A 20,613-nucleotide genomic window follows, 5' to 3' on the forward strand; every position below is an offset into this window, starting at 1 on the left:
GCTCTGTACCATGAATTACAGCAGCGTGCATGCAGGGGGGCAAGGCTGATTGTTTTGTCAAAAAGAACTTTGCAATTAGTTGTTCATACAGCCAAGGGGGATTTCTGGCACATTGTTTAGGAACGACACAGGTTTATGCAGCACATGTATATTCTGCCGTTTATCCCTAACAAAAACGGGAAAGGCACAGATAACAGCTGTGGATCACAACATTCTTCCGAAGTTTTTGTCCAAGCTTCAGATGATTTATGTAGACTTCAGTGAGACACGGAGGATGAAATCAAAGCCTGCCTTCTGCAAAGCAAGCAAAAATGATGATAATATCTACATCTCTTTTCCAGCAGAGGCAGGAATTCACTGGAACAGATAATAAATAGGTGCCTGTGGAGCAAGAGCAACAACGCTTGTCCCCTCCATGCTGGTCATCATTAGACGTTGACAGAAACACACACAGTCCCAGAGAGGTCTGGGAAGGGACTGGATGCCTCCACTTCCACTTATTTGGCACCTCATGATCCCCAGCCTGTAGGGTACAAAAGCCTGGTTGACTCTGAAGGTAGAATGAAGAGATTTCCCAGCATTTCCTCCCTTTCAGTACCAGCAGACAGAATGCACTAATTCAGTACAGCAAGTGCAGATGTATTTCTGCAGGTGCAATGTTGCTCTTTCCTTGGAAAACCCACCCCTTTTTAGGGTCATTTTATAATTTTCACAACACATGGAAGTGGATGACTCACAGACTTACAAAATGACCTGGAGAACACTTCCATGACCAAAAGTAAAGGATGTAAGTTTAAGCATGGACTGTTCTAATAAAGCTACAAAAATAGCTGAGGTAGTATTTAAATAGTAAGAAGTTTTTACAGTTTTTTACAGTTTTAATCCAGTTTTGAACTTTTCACATAAAACAGTCACAAAATTATAGTCAAAATGTAATTAAAGAACAACAATTTACAACAAAAAAGCAGAGTTGTGATTCATAACAGAATAGGGCCCTTTATGAGGTTTTGGGCATATCCACAGACCCACGATTCAGTTCTGTGTTTTCCTCCCCTGCACAAATCCTTTGCAGAAATGACAGCACCTTCATAGCTCGGGAATCACAGCAATCACTCCCACACCAGTCAGCAAGTCTGTTTTGTGCTGCTCTTGGAGCTAAATTTATCCTTATGCAGAAGAACTCATTGAAGTCTTTTTTTAACATTTCAAACAAGGAAAGTTTAGGTGGGTCTTACACAACACATATCGCTTGTACTGACATTCTCAAGCTCAAGTGATATTCCTCCCCATTACTCCCTCAGCAGAAATATAAATATTATCTTTAAAGTAGAGTGTGGGATATTTTGTTCAAAGGGACGTGTTTTTCAGAAGCCAAGTGGTGTGAGTTTCCACAGCACTTACTGTTAATGGAATATATTCTTTTCAAACACACAATATAGGAAAAAATGTATTTTCTCAATCAGAAGTTTTGATCAAACACAGATATTCTAGCAGTCATACCACAAGGAAGGATTTACTACGCTTTCTCAGTCATGTCAATGTTATTAAAGCAGATTCCCTGCACAGTGACACAGTTCTTCCAACTCCCCCTTTAGAGTATGGAGATCTGAGAGGATCTCATGTTGTTTTGCTGAGTTGGATACAACAAAATAGAACTAATGGGAACCAATTTCTCACATTTCTACTAGTCTTGATATTTGGGAGTACTTTGTCCTCAACAATGAATCACATCTCCACCACAGTCAAGAGTTCCTAACACAGACAACTGCCCTTACAGCAACAAATGCTGGTAAAAGAGCTGTTTGAAAACAGTCCTTAAGTCAGCAAAGGAGATGAAATTATTTTAAAAGTGGAAGGACAAACATTTTGTTTTAATCTCACCCATTTAGGATTTTATGAAGGGAAATATCTGGGATTGTACAAAACAAGTTGAATGCCATTCAAAAAATGCGGAAATTCAACCATAAAGGTGCAAACATCAGGGTCTGCTGAACACCTGGACAGCCTGTCTTGGGTGAAATGTAATACTCATGCCTATGCTGGTGGAGAAAGAGCGCTGCCATCCCTTTCAAATGAACATGATCTGACACTTCTTGAATATGGTAAAGCTTAAAGGTGTCTCCTTTCTAATTTACACCAGTGGTTCATGTTCACAGTGCTGGATTCACTCAGCTGAGCATATTTAGTTTGCTCAGTCTCAAGTTGACAGCTTCTCTGCAATGTATCTATTCTGACTCAAAAGTGGAAAGTAATTAACATACAGCTGGAGAAGGTACGTTTTCCCCATCCATTGGGAAGACCAGTGAAGCAGGAGACAAAATATTAAATGAAAAATCAATGCTTATCAATCCCTAGGAAAGGTGGTTTTCCTTACAATTCAAATGGGAATCCTTGGATTTGACTCAGGAAGACATTTTTGTTAGAAACAACAAAGTCATCATAACCTGTAAAAAACTTGATACTTCTTTACCAACAAGTTGTCAGTATCTTCAGCTCCACAGTTCAACAGAATGTGTAGCTAGAGGGAATGAATGTCCCGGGGTAGATACACTCTACTCTCAAACCCTCTGAATATTCTCACATTTTTATTCATCAACTTCTCATTAAATAAAACTAGCATCACTGGTAGTTTGCTATACTAAGTTTTTTTTTTTAAAAACCTAGCAGAATGCATTTCATACATGCCTACGTTCATATACACTCAACTGCACACACACATGTATGCAGGACCATGCAGTTTTCAATTTGGGATGAACAAGACCCAAGAGAAGACACTCAAGAAAAGAGAGTGGGCAGGATTCATTTCTTTAGCAGAATGTGATCACTTCATGATTCAACAACCCTAAAATAGACACCCACAGCAACACCCAGAACACGAGCAGCCCCTCAACTGTCCTGCACGTTCATATCGTGATAACCAAGCATAAGGGTATCAACAACCTCAGCTCATGTCTTGCCACTTGACTTGCTTTACAATGGGATAAGAGGTTTGGGAGACAGAGAATTGGACCCTCACTTTGGTTGTGAAAAGAGAGACATCTTAACACAAAATAAGGAATGAATGTGATGGATGTTACTGATTTTGGCATTTGACTTTGTGCCGAGTGATAACCAGAGATGAGTGACCTAGGCCTTGACAATTAATTTCTGCAAAATTATTATTCTTCTAAATATTTATAGTTTCCATTAATAGACCACTGAACACTTGTATGCAGAATTTGAACAATTACTGTACTGTAAAACTGTATCTCAGGTACAGTTCAGTTCCCACTGAACATCCTATTTAAGTTTTTGTCTCAAGGAGAATGGTAGAGGAGGTAAAGTTTGTAAGAGCTGGCATGAATTACACGATCTAATTTTCCTTCAAGTCTGCTTGCTGCTCTTCAAATCATCATGATCAAGTGCAAGTGGCACTGCACAGGCTCATTTAACATGACTGGTAGGGAGAAGGAATTTGAATATATTGTTTGGGAGTTTGAAATGGTCTCCTGAAAGTTCTTTAAGAAAATTCCACCTATAATTTCAGCATTTTGAAAGCCTCTGAAAATAAAGTGCAATCCATTCCCAGATCCTGTTTATTTAGCAACGCTCTACATGCTTTCTGCTCTTGAGAGCTCCCCGATAACTATAAATCTATGATACCAACTCCTAAGCTCTCCAAATTTATCACACAGCCCTGGAATACTGAAATGACATCTGGTTTTTATAGCATCAGGTGTGCCCTCATTATGCGTTTGTGAGGCAGAGCAGAAAATTGAAAAACAATTATGATTTAAGAACCTAAATTAAAACCTGTTGACTGTTTAGAAAAAAATGTTCCATAAAACCTGTTTGTATTCCAACAGACCACACTGAAAGATATCATTGTAAAAGCAGCACACCACAAGGTGTTGGTGGTGTTTGCTTATTTTGGAATTAAGGCATCTAGTAAGTTATCCTAAAATAAAGTTGTATTAATCTACATTTCAATAATAAGTAGCTTACACATATTTACAAAATAAATACCAGAATTTACAAGGATTGAATTTACAACTCATGACAGTTTCAAAGTCAAGCTTTACCTGCCAAAGTTACATTTTACATCTTTGATAAACCAAGTACAAACACAACAGAAAACAGCAGTTGCCCACATAATTTTAATGTATAAAATAGAGTGGATAATTACAGATGGAATAACATGTGAAACAGAAGAAAGCAAGGACCCACCCACTAACAGGAGGATTAAGTTTATCACATACCTGTTCAGTTATCATGTAATTTTTCAGGGATCAAAAGAAAGTTTAAAGATAGGAACAACAAGGAACTTCTTCACTGCACACAGGGGTAGAACAGCAAAAGGCACGGGAGATGGTCATTAGAAAATGCAGATGGTCAAAGGTAAATGTTTGAGCTGTTAGTGAACCAAGAGTTAACATTTCCATAGAGCACAGGGATAATGGCTACAGTGGGATTAGACTGCAAAGCTTTGAAAGTGAAGTAGTTTGTGCTTGCCAGAAGAAAAGGAGAGCAAAGGAAGAGAGAGATTAACAGCAAATGGAAGGTCCATCTCAAGGGAAATCCTGATCTTCAAAACAAAATTAAAAAGAATTTAACTAGTCTGGATAAAAGCCAAGATGTCAGAATTCTTTGTTGAATGGCAACAGAAAAGCTTCATATTTCTGTTTACCTGGGAACAATACAACATACTTTGAAACAGAAAAATTAAACTAAAATCAAAGTGAAAATAAGGATTCTACCTTAATGAGAGACAATCTGTTATTATGAACATGAAATGAACAAGTAGATATGATACTTTTCTGCTGAAGATTAAATGAAAAGTGAATATGTTTCCCAAAACATACTGAATAAAATTGCAGTTTGCAAGGGGAGGGGGAGGTGTCAAGTTTGACGAAGAAATTTTCTCATTAATTCTTTTCTTTTCTTAAAAAATTAATACTTTCCCTTGGAATACTGGGAGCTAAAATTGTCCTGGAAGGTCATAAGATAGAAATGGAGATATGATCTCCTGCCAGTGATGCAGGCAGCATGGTTACTGGAGTGTGAAGTCAAGGAGAACAGGGAACACCAGAAAAGTTAGGAAAGCCAGGAAAATCAAAACCTTTCAAGATAGCAAAGACAAAACACTGTACTTCCTGCACAGATTCTTCCAGATTCACTGGGTGAACTCTTCAGTTATTTAATGCTTTCATAAAATCTGTCATTGCCCCTTAAAAACTTTTGACTCCAAAAATTCCAGAGCAGTTTTCAAGCACTGACTTACCTCCCACTGCTCATGATCAACCAGGCATCCAGGAACAAATGCAGAGGTGCAAACTCATGACAGATTCCAGCTTTCAAGATACAAACAGGAGCATGGCCCATCCTTTTCCTTGTTTTAAAAATGTTTGCAACATTTTTGTTTGTTTGTTTGTTTTTGACTTCTACACTCAGATCTTGCTATGATTAGACCAGGGATACAAACGGAAATGAAAGATAATAACCTGATTCATCAAACACACTCCTGACAACTGTGATGACAGGATATATGGTTCCCGTTGGCAGTTTCAAGTCAAACTTTGCATCTTGCCCAAAGTAAACATAAATTTAAACCCACTGTGGAACTTTGCACAGAAATTTCTAACCTTCAGGCACGTGTTCAGCACAACAATATATCACAGACTTGTCACATCCACATTTATATAATTTAAGTACCTGATAACTTGGGTCTGCCATACCTTATGAACAGCAGGAACAGAAAATCCGAAATAAATACATGAAATGCATGAAACAGGGCCAGCAGCAAGGCCATAAGAGATTACAGTTGTGCAGAATGATGATGGACCTGGGCCCTACAGCTTCCATGCAATGTAAAGCTGAGTGTAGCCACCAAAGGAATCCTGCAGGAGAGAAACGGTGAACAAAACTCCAAGTTACAGAGTTTGCATAACATTTTTCAGCTCCCAGCTGGTAGTTATTATAGGGCATCTGAGAGTTCAGAAAGGTACCATACTGTGGTTTAACTACTGTCATTAACATGACTAACAGTTCTAGTCTATGCTTTCTAATGTTTAGGTGCAAGATTCAATTCCAGTTGCAGTTCAGGGCTTCTAAATTTCATGTGTTTTTAAGCATCAGCAGAGCCTTCTATTACTACACTGCCGGGTTAGGCTTGGCCAAGGGCAAGATGTTGCGGTTAGCAAATCTTACACACTCATTTATCTAATGACTAATCTGAGACGCAATTGCATAATTACTTTGAAGATTTCTGCTGCTCTAAAGAAGGCCACGGGACTTACTCTAGCAACCAGCCCAAAGAAGAGCAGTGATACACACTGAGATTCAAACAGCACACAAAACGGAGAGAAATGCATAAACTCAGCAGGCACAAGGCCCTCACTGGCAAAATATATAGAATGTTCCTCAGTTGACAGTTTTATAACTCTAAATGGTTTCGCAAATGAAATCCAAACAAAAGAGCAGAGATGCGCTCTAAATCACTCAGCAATTGCTGTTTAGAAAAACCAGCAACCACTAACTCCAGAAAACAAAAAGAGTTGCTTTAGGAAAGCTTAATGAATGGAAAAAACGTCAACAGTTTTTGTTGTTGTTCTTTCAGCTTTATTTTTCTGTACTCCTGAATCTATACACATAATGATTCAGTTCCCCCTGACAAATATTGTATGACCGACTATCAATCACATCAAGTTTTTATACGTTGAGAGAAGTCAGATACCAAGTGATAAAGTGAGTTCAGGCAGAGGGCATATGTTAAGCAGCTGTGAGTCCATTTAAGCTGTCTATAGCCTAAAAGCTTAATGTCATTACACAGAGCTCTGATTTCTTCCTTTCCCGCCTTACACTGGAATAGCCACATTATATAGACTAGAAATTGTTAACTTACTGGAAGAAATACAGTCACATACTGACTGCAGCAGAACAAATAATATGTTTATAAATTAGATGCAGTATATTTTGCTTACAGTGAAAGATTACACAACCAAGTACTTCTGTTTAGGCTCTAAAGAAAGCTCTACACTTATGAATAAATATCTCAGGTAATAGTTTCAGCAACAATTTAAACCTGTATAAGTTAGTACTGCTGCCAAAAGACATACTCTCCATTTTCTCCCACCTCTTCCTTCCATATAGGCATATGAAACTGATTTCCCAATACTGTAAAAACACTGTAATTTTAACTATTGTTTATATTTTCAGTTCCTTCAGAAAAAAATTCCTTATTACCAGCATTAGACAGCACCACTGCAATTTAACTGGTCTTTCCCTAATGAAACTACTGGAATTTAAATATACAACTGTGCTATTTTAACATGAATGCCCACAACAGTAGGAACTATCCAAGTTGCAAAAACATTTGTCTGACTTATTTTTATCAAAAGGGCCGTTTATTTTGACCGAAGTACTAGGGGTCATCAGTACAGAAGTAATGACACAGACAAGTGTTCAGGTACAAAATGTCTAATTCTTCAAACATTCGGTTAATTTGTTTTCTAAACCTAAAGCAATATTTGATCAGTTGAACAAATATTTGAAATGCATTTGGCTAGTTATGTATTTAGTAAGAGAACAAATTTATTTAAAAGGAATTTTTTCCCTCTTTGGTCACCACAGAACAAAAGTTAGATTGAGCTCCCAAGATTTTAAGATATTTTTTTTTTTAATTGGTCTCATATTAGATCCTTCCTAACAGATTATTCCTGTCAGGACACCAGTGGTAATGGGAAATACTTTGGGAATAGGAGTGATTTAATAGCTAGGTTTATTATTTACTAGAAATAAAAGCAGAAAAATAACTAATACAGCTCCTCTTACAAGCAACTGTCAAGTTTTTTGAGGCATTTTAATCTATTCAAAGAGTAGATCTACTGCCAAACTGCTTGTATATCTTTCCCTTTAAATAAAAAACTGCTTTAAATCCACATTGAGTGTGTCAGAAACATAACTCATATAAAAGAGCACACAGACCTCTAAAGGCTTCTAAAATCCTTCGCCCCTAATAAAAGCATCGTATCTTTCATTACTCTCTTTTTAGCTTCTTAGGCTAAGGTTCGCATTTGGATTTCGATCAAATTAGGTGTAATGTTCCTAATATTTATAATTTTCCTAATTCTGTCCAAAAACTTTTAAATCATCTGTCTTCCCTGCAAATTTACGTGGTTGCAGTAGGACACCAACTCCAGGTTCTCTGAAAAACTTCTGAGGTTACACTGAGGGAAGTGCCTTTTGTGAGTTCTGCTTTAGCATATGTTCAGTATATAAAGTTATTTAAGTGCTGTACAATAAATAACACAGCAACATAAGCTTTCAACACATTTGGAAGTAAAGTCATAAAAACAGTCCTGTTTTGGCCAAAGTGCAAAAATTTACACGCAGCAAACGCTGCAAATAGGAAGCCGCAAAATCCACTACAAAGACAGACAATTTTGTAGCATTTTTGTGGTTCTTCCTCCAGAGTGATAATCAGAATTAAAAAACCTAGACCGCATAATACCTAACTTGCTGGGTTAGCAGGGTCTTTTGTAGCCACGTCTCCATCTCCCACACTCGTCTGCAGAGAGATGACAGGCAGCAGTGTGAGGAATAAGCCACAGCAGCACTTCTGGACCTTCATTAACACAGAATCCAGAGTACAAAGGGCTCCATAACAAGTGGAGAGGAAAATGGATTTATGATATCAGTGCAGGCAATACATTTTAAAGAGCTGTAGTGGCTCCACGGTAATTAACAACTTCTTGGGATAATTGTTCACAGAGTATCTGGCTCGTGGTGACTCTCTGGCAGGGATCTTGCAGAAATGAGTAATTAAAAACTATTACAATAAGATTAAGATGTCTCTGCCAGAACAAGCATTGGATATAGTGTAATTCTTCAGGAAGAATACTGGGTGAAGGTGTTAGCTGCACTCCCACCAGTTCTTCTGGAAGCTCTGGGGTACAAATATTCATTCAGTGCTCGTGGGGACACACCAGGCTACACACACACATGTCCAGTTGGTTCTGCAGTTGGTTGGTTATTGAGGGTGGGAAGATCTCCAGGGTTAGTGTAGCAACACTGCTCCTGGCACATGAGGCAGCACAGGACTTCTCAGTGTCCTTCACTGTGGGTGGCACTGATCAGTTTTGGTAGCATTGAGTATCACCAACAGGCTGGTTTGGCGCCAGAATTTTGTACGATGCCTCAATCATTTGAGAAGCTTCTGGTATGAGATCACCGGCTGGATCACTGGCTTAGGCTTCCCATTACTGCCTGCTGAAGGAAGAGGTCTCTCTCCAGTCACAGTCCCTTCTTCTCAGCTTTTGAGTGAAGTGAATTGAGGAGGTGGAAGAAATAAAAATACAGGGAAAATTTGTAATGATAATTCAGTTCTGAATGCTCAGAAGAGCTCACATGGTTGACATAAAATCCCCCACAGTTGTGAGTAATTAAAAACTGTAACTTGACAGATAAGAAGTGTTTGTAGGCAAAACCACAACTGGATCCTCCCTTGCAGTAAAACTGTCTAGTAAGGTCTGGACTTCTATATTTGCTCATATTATATCTGAAGGCATCTCAGTTCAAATGGTTTCCCGATCAAAGATAACATATGGCACCAGAAATAAATGAGTCTTTCCAGAGCTGCAGACTCACTGCACCTTCAGCACTGAATCACTACAGAACCTTTAAAATGGAATGCCACTGAAATGCCAAGCCCAGTGTAGATGCCAACACTAAACTTGCTGTGCTGTGCCCAAAAACTGCAACAGTCAAACAAAAGAATTCATATGCTCTACAAAGAGGATCTGTGAAGGGCACTTCTACCCTGGGAACAGTATTATCAAATACTGTTCCAGTCTGGGAGTTCAGAAAGGAAAGGAAACATTAGCATTTTTCTACTTTAGGAAAGAAGGGGAAAACAAAAATCTTTGAATACAACTCTTTTTCTCAGCATCGGTTTCATTATAGCAGGTAATTAAAAACCTGTATATTTCTGGTTACTGAAACACTTGTGGGCTAATACAGGGGGGAAAAAAGCACTAAGGAAGTCAGAGTTCATCCTTACTGTTCTCACAATGTGCATGAAATAATGTAATAATTTCATTTTTTTCTTTGCAATAGCATCTCTCATACAGTTTGTTCCTTCTGTTCTGATTAACAGGATAAATTCCCCAAAATTACAAAAATACATTTCTATGTTGGCGGCTTTTTTTTTTTTTTTTTTTTTTTAATTACTTTATCGGGCCTTAAATCCTAGGAGTGCCCTTTCTCTGTCTGAAAGAAGAAAACACCCTCTTATGTACACATGCAAAAAGAACACTTAGTATTCAATCCTCTTAGCTGCAAAATCAAATGCCCCCCAATGGAACACAAAAAAGAATCAGCATCAGACATACATTTCAAAGACATTACACAAGTGATCAAAGAAAAAAGGGAAGAAATCTAAAGTAAAGCTTCTTGCATAACAGCCTGTGCCCAACCCCTTGAGTCTTTTGAGTGGGATAAATATGTTTCAGACTGTGCCACTAATGCAGCATTTTAATGGTGTGAGAACTATAAATAAAACTTCTTAGAGATAGATAATAAACTCCAAAGTCTGCTATACCACTTAAAGGCCCAAATAAACAAATATACATTGTTCTTTTCCTGCTAAGAGTGGACATCACATCAGTCCTGGTGAGGGATGCAACAGAGTTAAGAATGTTGTTGCTTCTTCTGGACAATGAAGTGAAACCACAGAAACCAGCAGGAAAAGCAGCCAAGTTTAGTCACCACATTGGGCTATATATGTTTTTACCCTATAAATACACAATCAGCACCTAAACAAGGATACAACTGTCATTCCTTTTGTAAGAAAATGATTAGTCGTACTATGCTAATAACATACTCTGAAATACCGAGGAATCAGAATCAATTTTCACGTAACAAATACCAGAATGAGATTCCACACTTCGGTAATAACATTTTCTGCCGTGAATGTGCACCAAAGATGTGTCAGTAAATACAGATCCAGAGCATTATGCAGCATCTAGTTCAATCCAGTTATCAGTGAGGGCATGAGAGGAGGACACAGGAGGACACGTTCTGAGCTACGATGGCTTATGCTGATAAAGGAGCTGGCTGGGACAACTCCGGTATGAGCTCATTACATCCTGAGAGCGTGATGCTATCACACAAGTGCTTAAAATGAAAGCTGGCACGTAGATTCCCGTTATCCTGCTTGACTTGAGAAGAAAAAACAAAACACTTACATTGAAAGCTTTGTCTTCATTCTTATCACGAAGAGTGAGTTATACAATATGCCATCACCAGAAACGCATGCCACAAGAAAAAAAATTCTTGCTTTCATTTCATTTAAAAAGAGACAGAACTGGGCCAAGTTGATATACCACCATGACTCTGTTCTGTTTATCAACAAAGGCCAAGCTGATATACCATCATGACTCTGTTCTGTTTATCAACAAAGACCATGTGCTGCTGCCCATAATTCAATTTTAGGGGTATATTATCTAGCAGTTTTATAACTAAGATTGTTTTTACTACTGCAAATGATATAAGCTTGGACAAGGATAACATTCAACATTATCAAATGGGAGGCACCAGAGTTATGATTTCTAGGCACAAGTTGTAATTGGATTGGAAGGCAAAGTTCAAGAAAACAGTAATACTCTTGTGTATTAACAGAAGGCCTGTTCTGCTCTGTAGTGCACTACCCAAGGCCATTTCCTTCCTTAATATTAAAATTCTAATCAGCCTTCATTTCATCTGCATAAATTTATGACCTAGTCCAAGTTGTGTGTATAACTTTAGAAACAGACCTGGAATATGAGACCCAGCATGTTATAAATTCTCAATTCAACCATAAAAATCTGTACATGCACAAGTAGAGAATGTTTAAAACACACAGAGTTCCCTGCTGTGCCACACAGTGAATTATTGCTACAAACCCTGCAAATGTCTTAGTCTCTAAACGCAGTTGTATTAATTACAGATTTACTATTAAGATCCTAGATACCAAACTGTGAGGAGACTGGGCCCACTGTACATGAAATGAAAACGGTGAACTATAACCACAAGAAGAAATTCTATACAAATTTGTCTTCATCAGTGCTTTTCAGGCTCTGAGGCACTCGCTAAAAGCAATGTGTCTATTTATTCTAAGTGGCTTGTAAGAGCTGCCAGAAAACCTGAGCATGTTCTCCTAAGCGCTGCTGCTGTTAAAGTCGGTGCCTTTGGCAGGATCTGTGTTTGAGGATTTCCAGAATACTGGAAAATAAGCTGCTGCTTCTAAACAGAGAAAATAGTTAGCTCAGTCAAACCCTTAGATGTTTTTTTGTTTCACTCCCAAGGAGATACTTACCTCTGGCTCGAGTATCATATCTCAAAATTAAGCCAACAGCAAAGAAAAGGAAAAGGAAGTCTGGGAAATGGAACGAAAGAATGTTTACTCTGCAAGGTAAATCAGGGAAATGGCTAGAAGGGCAGAATTACAAATCTAAATGCTTAAGTCTCCAAACAAAACATTAAAACATCAAGCTCCAGCTTCAAAGAGCAGTAACGAGCCCTGAAGACCACAAGTCTGAAGGTACATGTCTAGTCTTCATGCCTGGACATAGCTCGAGAGTAGGTATTTATGTCAAAACAAATGGGTGGGCCACTGAGAACTGTGATGTGGCAAATCAACCACACCACTTCCTCCTTGTTGCAAAATCCCATTCTTCCTTTCTGTCTCAACAACACGCTCAACCCACCTCCAGCTTCTCCATGCAGGAGCACTACAGCGCTCACCGTCCTTCCCTCTGCCTCCCTCCTGCAATCCCTCCCTCTGGCAATGCCGATTACTGACAACAGACACAGAGACAGCTCTATCTGTCCCAGCAGCAGGTTAGCTGAGAAATAATCACATGCAGTCAGGCACGTACCAGAAAGGGAGGCAGTGGAGGTGGTCACGTTCAGATGGGCCAGTTGCTTGGCAAGAAAGTGCCCGTGTTCAGCTCAGTGACCGAGCTGGGAGGCAAACACATCCCCTCCTGGGGATCTGCCTGGCCAGCAAACGGAGCCATGGATTCCAGCTCCTCTCAGCTGCCAGTAGGGCAGAGAAAGAGCTCTTCCAGCCATCAGCTCTGCAGGTCTGACTATGAGACGTGTGAAATGTCAGCTTTGTGTGTTTGTGTGCATGTATGTGAATATAAATAAAGTCAGGTCAGTCTAAAAGGTTGGGACACTGCACAAAGTGCAACATGGGATGGGTTAAATCTTGGAGGGCATAAATAATTCCCAGCAACCATTGCCAATGGATGGTGAAGTGCAGGAAACTGCTCTGGCTGGTCATGCAAGAATTGCTAAGGAATTCAGTTAAGTCCCCAGGCCACAGCATTGCCCTGAGACACCAACACCAGCTCCTAAATCCGCAATAGCTCCAGTGCCTTTCACCAAACTCTGAACTGGTTCATGTCAATACCATGGGAGGGAGGGGAAATGGAAAGCAGAAGAAAAACCTCGCTCAGCCCATGCAGTTTGGAAGGAAGCTGAATTGCCAAAAATCCATCAAGTAAAATTGCTTGTGTATTTTAAGGTCATTCTCAGGTATTTTAATACAAGTTCCTCAACACTTTTCCACTCCACAAAATGCCTGACAATTAGAAGCAACTCTGTGGGTGCCCTAAGACTGAGCCTCCTGCATGTTATCAACTCACAGATCTTGATTTGCCAAACTTAGCATCCTGTCCCAGCAGGTGCTGCTGGGGCTACTTCTATTTCAGACTGCAGAAGCAGTTCACTGGCTGACCAACAGCTCTAAACTATATTTGGGAAAGCATCCCAGCTCTTAAAACCTTTTGTTTAGTCTCTCTCAACATTTAGGAATAAATAAACAAGAAAATTCACAAACTACCACTACAAACTGGCAATTATAGAAAGTGGAAGTTAAAAATTCACAGTGTACATGTGAATCTACAACTGAAAAGTTTAGTCTCATATTAAAATTGTCTAAGATTTTTCCAGTGCAACAAGTTACAAAGAAAGATACTGAACTCTGACATTAATATTTGCAGTGATTTTATTGTGGAAAACAGACATACAGTAAAGGCGGCATCTGCCACTTCAAAAACAGCTGAGTGACTTCAAACCTGGCATTTGTGCAAATTTGTGTGTACTATAATCTAGCATAAAAATATTAATTGAGAAGCATATCAAGTCAGGCTTGTCAGTCTTAATATTTTCTGGTGATTTGAATGGGGCCAGAGAATAAGATAAGTATCTTTACAAATCCAGTTGGCTTTACTTCAAATGCAAAAGCTTGTTTCTAAGCTGCGTAAGAACAGGAGCCTGTGTAAAATCAAATTCTGAATGCAAAGCCAACCCAGTTCTGCTCATCATCCTCTATTCTGAATCCTGTCTGCAGCAACAGTTTTTGGTGAGCTCACTGGCCTTCCCTAAAATGCTGTACAACATACAGTTATTTTTCTAAGAATTTGGGTTTTTTTGCATCAGAGCTACACTTATCTCAGGGACAATCTCTAATTTTTGTATTAAAAACTAGTTTCGTATTTTTTATATTTACCCTAATGAAGTGTTTTCATTGGCACTGATGAGCTAAAAATTACTTGAGCTTTCTTTGCAGGTTTTATAGAGTTTTTTTAATGAGGCTGGTAAGTATTCCCCATTTACCAGTGCAGATCAGTTTAATTTGCTCAATACATAAACTTGGAGCGAACAACAGTATTTTCAAAACAGATATACTGAGTTAAAGCAAGGGCAGTTGTGGTTCATCTGATTTATGTGGCTCCAGATTTCGAATCTAAGCTAAGGAAACAGAGGTTATGACATCCTGCAGCTGGGACAAGTCGTGTTCATAAAGCAATGCTAAAGCAATGCTTGGTCAGTTCGGGCAGTTGCTTGTGTGGAAGTGAAAGATCCCATGAGAGCATTAAAAAAAAAAAGAAAGGTTTTGGTGTCCAAGCCAAACCCCCCTTCCTTCACTTCATGCTACCAGGGACTGTTTCTTCAGAGCAAACGACCGTGGAAGGCTCCAGCCAAGTAATTACTACTGATTTATGTACATCCAATCACAGGGAACAGGAATTAAACACTTTGCAAAATACACAGGCGAGTAAATTACAAAAGGTCTTCCCATGCTACGCAAATGCCAAGTGCCTGAGGTTGGTTTTCAGAGAGATCATTTTGGTGATCTGATTCACCATCAGGCCACACAAAGGCTCAGAGCAGCAGAAGGGCAGATCAGTGTCAGGGAGAAGCAGCTGGAGCTTCACCAAGGCAGTGGTACCCGTGCTGCTAGGAGGGGCACACAGACATAGAAGTTTTCATCCAGTTGGGAATCTCAGGAAAGAAAAAAGGATTGGGTCTGGAAATGTTATTTTCCAGGGTCCAGTTTATCAGCATTAAGCTCTGGAAGTAAGGCCAGGTTGGATGGAGCTCTGAGCAACCTGGTCTAGTGTGTCCACACAGCAGGAGGGTTGGAACTAGATGATCTTTAAGGTCCCTTTGAACCCAGGCCATTCTGTGTAATTTTAAGATCTATTTATTGACACAATAAGTACTGATAAAATACCTGAGAGTTGGCATTTTCAGTTACAGCAGATAGAAAAAGCCTTTTTCCAAACTTCTGTGAGATAGTACTGGTGGCTGAAATAGCAAGACCATTCACTCCTGCCCTGAATACCAGAAAAAAAACATGCCTGTAGCTTTTACTTTTTTTCTTTTTTTTTTTTTCTTTTAAAGCAGGGAGGAAGCATGAAACGGTAGTGTTGGTCCGAGACTTTCAGGGCACTATCTGGACGCCAGTGTCATGCTGTGTAAACATGTGGATCCATTAGACAATTGTTGGAAGCAGTGAATTCTAAATTTGATCTAGTGATAGGCCTCATGCTGTTTGGCAAAAAAAAATATGGGGTTGCGAAACCACACAAGGAAAACGTTTCAGACTTGTTAAAAAAAAAAAAAGGAGAGAGAGAAAAGCACAGCGTGAACAATAATGTATTGGATGGCCTGCAGATCCCAGCCTCTGGAGAGTCCTGACAGAAAAAAAGGCCTGAGCTCTTGGCTCCTGAACTGTTAAATAACTTTATAAAAAGTATTCCAACCTGAAAGGGTAAAAACATTTTCATAGAGAAAAATTCATATTCACATGCAGAATGCAAAAGATTTTCCACGCTAAATGACAATCTGCAGTAATGATTTATATCTTCCACATTTCTTGTGCGCACTTCTGCCTGAACTAAAGCTGGAGCTCCACAGTATTCCCAGCAATGCTGGCTGGGGAAGGGAGTGGTAGTTAACTGCCTTCCTTTGGTTTGTGCTGGCAAAGCAACCCTTTTGCTTTGTAGTACTTAATGGTCTAAAACACACGTTGAAATTAACTCCTTCATTAGCTACACAGCTGCTACTCCTTATCGTTTTCATTTTTCTTAATTGTAGCGCTGCAAAATTTTATGGGATTCAGAATCCTGTATGATTAATACAACAGAAGAATTATATTTGTTAGCATATAAAACACAGGCCTCATGAATAAAATTGTAATTACATATGACCTTTGAAACCATACCCCATTCTTTCAGCTATCTAGAAATACTATGCTCATTCTGTCCATGCCACAACTTCATTTCAAACTGATTAACCAGCATTTTATTCCACTCAAGTTGCCTACATAAAAACAAAAACCAGTGAGTTCAGCTCCCAGCAAAACTGCAAACCCACTTTAAGGCTGTCACTACAGAACTTGTTATTCACCTCCACAGTCCTACAGATGTGTATAGCTCAGCATTTCCACTATGATTTACGTTGTGATTTAATCAATCCTGAAACACTGTTTACTACATAAAAGAAATTGTACTTCAACAACAAGGATCAGAAAGCAGGAAATTCAATCCAGAAGGGCTACTGAGTCACTAAGTGGGAAGGCAAGAAGATACATGTTATCCTTGGGAAGCTGGAGTAGGTCAGCAGTAGCAAAGCTTCTCTTTGGTGACTGCTGGGTGACCACTGTGGTGACCACAGAATGTTTCCCCAGCCCAGCCCTAAGAGCTCCATGAGCACACAAAACAGTGGCCCTTGGAATGCAGATCTCAGCGATGCCCCTTGCCAGGCATGTAAATAAACTTGTGCAACTCTGCCAGCTGAATTCAACAATTCCCATATCTAATTCTAGCCATATCCATGCACATGTGGAGGTGAGGCCACAGGGCACAACTAAAGCACCCAAGGGCTGCATTGCTCAGGGAAGCCACCTCCTACAGCCTGTCCTTACCTGGCTGGAGCTCCCAGAGCTCCACGTGTATTACAGCTGTTCCACAGGTGAGCAGTGAGAGGTACCAGCCAGGAAAAGCTCTCCCCAACCATTTTCTGCTCTAAAGCACGGACCAGCTGTCTCACTACATCCCTGAACACGACTTAAATTTGTATGAAGGTATAAACAGAAGAGCTGTTCTTCTCTTTCTTTGCTTGGATTTGTGGCACATTTATTTTTATTCTTGAGAAGAGAGGCCAGCCAGAGACTGTCACTACCACAGGGTTTGAAGACCACTAGAGCTGGTGTTTGGCGATTTCCACCTGTGTGACACACCACAAATGCACGTTAGCCATGGAAATCCCTTTCTCTTAAGATCAAGACCACATAATAATAGTAACAGTTTGTCCTTCTATTTACTATTCTCCATCAAAGTATGAAACTAAAATTGCAGGGGAAATATTGGTTGTGCTGCTTGTTTTTCTTGGGCCCTTAAGTGCCAACCACAAGATGTGAAACAGAGGGCAGGGAGAGGCCGAGCAGAGCAGGGGAGCTCTGCCTGAAGCACGTGGTGATAACAACCATAGCCAGTGCCAGTGGCAGAGAAAAGGGGAAGGAAAAAAGTGCATCAGAACGAGCTCAGATCTTTTACAGATCAGTGTTGCACCTCTCAATAAAACTTCAATATAAAAAAGAATGGAAGTGGCACAGGCAGCTATCTTAAACCATTTCTTCACAATTAAAGTATTCTGTGTAGCTCAAAATTGTCCTAAATTGAACTTGTTAATATTTTTTTTTTTTTTAGGGGAAAACTCATCTACTGTTAAAGGTTGTCTTTCTCTCCAAATATTACTGTTCAAACATTAACCTAAAACCTCTTTAATGCCTTATGTATGTGTGTATATTTTTTTTCTACTGCAATACATAGGGAAATCAGTGCTTTAGTTGCCTTTCTTCTCCTTTAGTTAAGTTACGTGTCCATACTGAAATACTGGTTACAAATTTTGAGTGGGTAGATATATTATACTTCTTATTATTTAATAAAATAATAAAATATACTTCTCTGTATTTTTTTCCCCACAACACGCAAAGGAGCAGACACATAGTAACCAAAGTGAATTACTGTGGTGCCAAACCCACCACTTTGTACAGTAACAAAGCAAACTGGTATTTATCATAGCATCATATGACACAAAAAATATTTCATATCAGGACGGTTACATGTCAATTTTAACCCAGCAAGCGTGATATTTTCAGTGAGTAGAAGGAAGTCATGGTTTTGTTCTCAGATCAATCTACAGCTTCTATTCAAGATCCTCAATTCACCTCACAAGTGTAAATAAAACCATCAACCCCACTGTGAGCCATTACAACATCAAACAATTATGTTACAGATTTTATAATCACTGGATGAAAACACTGCATATTTCAAATGCCACACAGAGCACGGTACAGGGAGATACCAGGCAAAAAAATGAAAGTGAGCTATATTTATCAGAGTTGATTAAATTTTCATTTCTTTCAACCACCTACAAATAACTGTCTCACCTTTTGTTTTTTTTCTCTTTTCTTTTCTCCTTCCAGTGGCTCCATCTCAGACTGGCATTATCCTGGGCTGCACCTCATGTAAGTAGAGCTGTAGCAATACAGCGTGGCTATTATTGTGTGTGTATATTTAACAAGGTACAACTGTGAAAATGTTTACCAAAACTGGGACTTCTAGACCTTCTATTTACTCTTGTAAAAAGGTGTACTGGATTACCAAGTCCTCACTGAAGACTTAACTAAGACAAGTAATATTAAGTCTCAGATTGTCCTTCACAAAGATCACAAACCAGCCACCTAAGTAGTCTCATTCAAAGGTAAATCCAATTTACTACACCTTTCTAAGTTTGTGAAATCCATGGAAGTGTCCAGTGATCTTGAGGCCTTCCAGGGCTCCTTGCCAGGCAGGGAAACCTCTGCAGAAACAGACTGGAGGAATATCAGAAGGTTTAATCTGCTTTACTTTTGCAAGCTGCTTCCCTACCCATGTGAAGAAGGAATGGAGGCTGTAAAGCTCTCCCCACCAGGCAAGCATCATGACACTTAAACCTGCCTGCAAGCTCTCAGGAATGACTTTCATATGTTGGCAAGAGTGATGAAGGAAAAGGAGAAAGGCAAAGCCAACCCCCTGTTGGCCAGCCTGGGCTGGCTCAGCAGGGAAGAGGCACCTTTAAGAAAGCTAAACAGGTTAAAAGAAGAGACAAAACTGTGGCCAGTTCCATTCATCTGAGCACTGGCGGTGCAAACACCACCAATGCTCTGAGGGTGTATTTGTAAACAGCCTGAAGAATGTGCTCAGGTGCAAGAGGTGGCACCTGCTCTGCGTGGGGGAGCAGTGAACTTGTTTACCCCAGTCTAATTAATAAGCAAGGGATGAGAAGCCAGGAATTATTTAAAGTTAATATCAGTGCCAAATGCTGTTCTGTTGCGCTCAGCAAGTCTCCTCATCTTTTTCATGTTCTCCTAAGTACAGTGAACGTAACATATTGGTGCCCAGTGTCCACCTCCCCAGCGTTTAATTCCCAATTTAACATTCCAGTCATAAATGCGTGGCCTCCCTTTTACTTTGATAAAGTACAGTCAGCATCAATAGGTAACACTTTTCAAAAACTTCTTTCCAACTATTGTGAAACAGGAGCTGACTGTTTATGGAGAACTTATTTTTTATGTCAGTTTACCATAGGGCCTCTTTAGCCACAGGCTTACAGCCAGAGGCCCCAAGGCATTTTTTGGGAGTGGAAACTTTTTGAGTGCAGCTCTTAACAAATTTCCAGCCTGCAGTATGTTTTTCATTAGACTACATGGTGTTATAATAAATGATGCACTTCCTCTTTCATTTTATGATTTTTTTTAAACATGCAACAATTTTTCTGTGTCTGTTTTTTATTACTTTCAATATACTCAACCACACTAATCTTAGAGACTATGTATAAAACCAGAAAGGATATACTGAGTAAGAATGAACTTGAGTGAAATACCTGTGCCACAATTAAGACTTTCTTTTTTACATTATCTCTTCAGTCTTTCCCTGAATGCAGCTTCTAGAGACACTAAGACTAATCTTTCTTAGGGTGAAGCATCCTGACCTTTTTATTGTCACATTGGATTCTTTGTATCGTGGTATAAACTAGTCCCAGAAAATACAAATGCACTTATAAACAACAGGTGACAGTGACCTTGACAATATCCCAAATACTTCAAAACTAGCAATATAAAGAAACCTTAGTATAGGGGGAAAAGAAAATTTCTAAAAATCTAAACAAAGCAAAAACCAGACACCTAACATTTCAGAATTTAAGTCTCCATCCTGAAAGCCCAACTACCCATATTTAAATCAATCTAGAATTCTTTGT

The 20,613-nt window shown here is 39.3% G+C and overlaps 2 protein-coding genes across 3 annotated transcripts in view; one reads left to right on the forward strand and one right to left on the reverse strand.

Annotated features, from left to right (window-relative positions):
• The window catches only part of CUNH7orf50 (chromosome unknown C7orf50 homolog), a 114,507-nt gene that overhangs the window by 31,757 nt on the left and 62,137 nt on the right, over positions 1-20,613 (reverse strand). The gene's annotated exons all lie outside the window — the stretch shown is intronic.
• The window catches only part of GPR146 (G protein-coupled receptor 146), a 45,167-nt gene that overhangs the window by 960 nt on the left and 23,594 nt on the right, over positions 1-20,613 (forward strand). The window contains exon 2 of the mRNA XM_027878215.1: positions 18,800-18,841. The gene's annotated coding sequence lies outside the window, so the exon portion shown is untranslated. The remainder of the gene's footprint in view (positions 1-18,799; positions 18,842-20,613) is intronic.

This window comes from Empidonax traillii, unplaced genomic scaffold, assembly GCF_003031625.1.
Source record: "Empidonax traillii isolate 1590-97213 ecotype Southwest subspecies unplaced genomic scaffold, ASM303162v1 scaffold39:size2480183, whole genome shotgun sequence".
NCBI classification, from domain to species: domain Eukaryota; kingdom Metazoa; phylum Chordata; class Aves; order Passeriformes; family Tyrannidae; genus Empidonax; species Empidonax traillii.